The sequence below is a fragment of the Clupea harengus genome, chromosome 20 (assembly GCF_900700415.2).
Source record: "Clupea harengus chromosome 20, Ch_v2.0.2, whole genome shotgun sequence".
Classification (NCBI taxonomy): Eukaryota; Metazoa; Chordata; class Actinopteri; order Clupeiformes; family Clupeidae; genus Clupea; species Clupea harengus.
The window spans coordinates 1,136,438-1,140,795 of NC_045171.1; positions in this window are offsets into that span (position 1 = coordinate 1,136,438).

Below are 4,358 nucleotides of genomic sequence, written 5' to 3' on the forward strand. Positions count from 1 at the left end.
CGTTTAGAAAAGATTCAAAAGAATTGTGGGACTCTACGAGCAATCTCAGCTCTTCTTATAAAACATGTGTGTGTGTGTGTGTGTGTGTGTGTGTGAGTGTGAGTGTGTGTGGGACTCTACGAGCAATCTCAGCTCTTCTTAGAAAACAAAAGGTTGCAGATGAGTTTTTCATCATGGAGTCCTGGCTCTGTGTCCCGGCCTGTGTGTGTGTGTGTGTGTGTGTGTGATGGAGTGGCCGTGGCTCTGGCTGATATTAGCCTGATTGCTAGCATGTGTCTTGCCCTAATTATTCCCTCCCCTGAGGTCTTCCTGTCGTTCCCTCTCTCTCTCTCCATCTCTCTCTCTCTCTCTCCTCTCTCCCTCTCTCCCCCTCTCTCTCTCTCTCCCCCCCTCTCTCTCTCCCTCTCCCCCTCTCTCCCTCTCTCTCTCCCTCTCTCTCTCTCTCTCCCTCTCTCTCTCTCCCTCTCTCCCTCCCTCCCTCTCTCTCTCTCTCTCTCTCCCTCCCTCTCTGTCTCTCTCTCTCTCTCTCTAGGGGAAGTTCCTGATTTGTTTTCCCCTGTGAAACTCCCTCAAAATAATCATGGATGTCCTTCATTATGGATGTGTGTGTTTGTGTGTGTGTGTGTGTGAGAGCTGATGGCCGTTTCCTGGTGCCTGGTGTGTTTTGTCGTTGTGATGGTGGTCCTGGCCCGAGTCTGGCTGAGACGTGGCTGTGCTGCGGGGGCGCTGTGTGTCTCGGCTTATCAGAGGAGGATGTGTGTGTGTGTGTGTGTGTGTCCCGGGGTTCAGGGCCGCCATTTCCTCCTCGGGCCTCTGTGAGGGCGACACCATGTGTGTGTGTGTGTGTGTGTGTGTGTGTGTGTGTGTGTGAGTGTGTTCACATGTCGTTAGCTGCCAGTTGGTATCCCCACACATCGTTTCAGAAGTGCTGACACTTCATTTATGGGGAGGGAAAGAAGAAGTGGGAAAAACCCAGTGAATGTCCTTGTAGCACGAGTGTACACTTAGAGATCTAGTGTGGTATTCAAGTGCACTTAGAGACCTAGTGTGGTATTCAAGTCTGTTCAAAGCACACATTTCCTACTCTGGTTAGGGTGCTTAGGTGGTTAGACGATGCCGTGTTGTCACGGTGTAACAGGCGGTTTAGAAACATATTTATTCCTTGTGGCTCTATCTTTTGACCTGTTGTCGCAGGCATACAGACATATCTGTGTTATCTGTCTTTGCATATCTGAAAAGTAAGGGGTTGTAGTATTATAGTCACGCGTCTTGTAGGGGAATTTTTTCACTGAATTAAAAATGTGGGTGAATCACTGAATATCAGTTTTAATGGTACAGGCATATGTGGTTGCCAGGATACAGACCATTGAGTAGGAGTTGTAGGGGTAATGATGTATATTGTTGCCAGGATACGAACACATAAGTATAAAGGGGGTTGCCAGGTCTCCTGGTTGTGACATTAGATGATGTTGTTGTAGGACAGGGGTTTTCAACCATGGGTCCGTGGCCCCCTGGTGGTCCGCGACGGCATTGCAGGGGGTCCGCGACATGAGCCTATGTTGATCAGTTCACCATTGACTTTTTTTATTTTTTATAAATATACCTGGGCCCGTCGATATATTTATGTCTGAATAGCCAAGTCGCATTGCCCAAAATACTGATGTAGACCCATATTCAGCGAAGAAATTACACTGACAAGTATTATAGGCAGAATATGTGTGCGGGGGGAAGGGGCGTGGCAGCGGTTACAAACATGAAAAAGAAGGGTACGGGACTGTAAAATGTTTTGAGAATCACTGGCACATCAGTGGGCCGCGGATTACTTTCTGGTCAGAATGGTGGTCCCTGGGACAAAACCAGTTGAAAACCCCTGTGATATTAATGTTGGCCACCAGGGGTGTACAGACTACACATCTCTGCATGGAATTCTGGGTAAGGACACACACTCACGTCCCCTCAGCAGGCCATCAGTCTGTGGCTCTTCGCTTTTGTACTTCTGGGTCGGTCTATTTAAATCTGTACACTCTATGTGTGTGTGTGTGTGTGTGTGTGTGTGTGTGTGTGTGATAAACCTGCATCCACTTTTGTAGCGTTGAAAAAAGAAAATCAAAGGATGTATTCAAAACAAAATAAATGTATCTTTTTCCAGTTGTGTTCATTGTGTGTTATGTGTAACTACGTGTATGTCATCACTCAAACAGGAAAGCCAGAAACACACACATCATCAAAACAATCAAAAAAGACAGAACGGGTCTCCAAGCAGAGTCTTAAGGGCAGCTACACGGCACAGAACCCTCTAGAACCCTATAGAACTCTAAACCCCATGGACTGAACCACATATGACCTGTGACCTCCCTTATGACTGCTTGGACGCTTGAGATTCCGGGCCCAGGTTATTATTGTTTATTATTTATTATTATTAAGGTTATTGATTATTATTATCAGGTTGAAATGAAATACACGTAGTTCTCTATGTGACCTGCAGAGGGCAGAAGTGGAGGTGGAATCCCACTGACCTGAATAAGGCCCAGTGATTTGGGATCGATCAGCCCATACTCAAACACACACACACACACACACACACACACACACATACTCAAACACTGAATAAAGGATCAGCCCATACTCAAACACACACACACACACACACACACACACACACACACATACTCAAACACTGAATAAAGGATCAGTCCATACTCAAACACACACACACACACACACACACACACACACACACACACTCAAACACTGAATAAAGAATAAAGGATCAGTCTACACACAAAAACTGCCCAACTAACATATGAAAGAGGGGGGAAATGTGAGTGTCTGTGTATGTGTGTGTGTGTGTGTGTGTGTGTGTATCAGTATGCTTATCAGTTTCCTCCTCGGAAACGGGTAAGACAGGAGGAAAGGGTGTGTGAGAGTGTGTGTGTGGGTGTGTGTGTGTGTGTGTATGTGTGTGTGTGTGTGTGTGTGTGTGTGTGTGTGGGTACAATGAACCAGAATTTCATGAGAATCAAATTGACATTTAACGTGTCTGTATTTGTACATGCAGTACATGATTGATAGTATACCTGAGTGTGTGAGTGTGTGTGTGTGTGTGTGTGTATTTGTACATGCAGTACATGATTGATAGTATACCTGAGTGAACATGGTTAAAACACCTCCTATAATAAACTGTGAACAGACCTTAGGTGACTTCCTGTGGAAATGTCTCCAGATGGCACAGAGACATACTGATTCAATGGAGTGTGTGTGTGTGTGTCAGTGTGTGTGTGTGTGTGTGTGTGTGTGTGTGTGTGTGTGTGTGTGTACAGATGGCACAGTGACATACTGATTCAATGGATCCCTTCCTCTGTCTGGTCACAACTGGGCAAGCATGTCTCCTGAATGAACTAAATAGACAGCCTCATGGAGAAGTGTGTGTGTGTGTGTGTGTGTGTGTGTGTGTGTGGTGTGTGTGTGTGTGTGTGTGCGTGTGTGCGTGTGTGTGTGTGTGTGTGTGTGTGTGTGTGTGTACAGGTGTGCAGTGCCGACTGTCGGTATGAATAACCGCTGCCAGATGGCGCTGAGAATCAGAGGTGAGCTACAGAACAAAGAAACACTGAACACACACACCTAATAAACACCGGGGGTACAGACACTGAACACACTTACCTGTACACCAGGGATACGGACACTGAACACACTTACCTGTACACCTGTGGACACACACCTAATAAACACCGGGGGTATAAAGACACTGAACACACTTACCTGTACACCTGGACACACACCTAATAAACCCGGGGGTATAAAGACACTGAACACACTTACCTGTACACCTGGACACACACCTAATAAACCCCGGGGGTATAAAGACACTGAACACACTTACCTGTACACCTGTGGACACACACCTAATAAACCGGGGGTATAAAGACACTGAACACACATACCTGTACACCTGGACACACACCTAATAAACCCCGGGGGTACAGACACTGAACACACATTCAAATGTATGTTGTTGTCCAATGTCAAGTCTCTATTTGATCATGTGACAATACAATACACTATAGTTACCGTACACCAATTCGAAGGTCTGATAACCTAGTTCATTGAGCACAGCACAGCTTTACTCGTAACAAGAACAGGAGGAGAAGGCGGCAAACATACATTATGGTAGGGCAGGATTACTAGGCTACAAGTTGGGTAAATAGTGGTCGCTATTATTTTAACTTTCTAACAATTTTTACGGTAAGAAATGTTCCTGCTGAGAGTCAAACAAGACTTAGTTCATTGTGTACACACCCATTGCTTCTGAAATATGTAAGGTTGATTAATTAAACACTATTTATATCGATAACAAACAC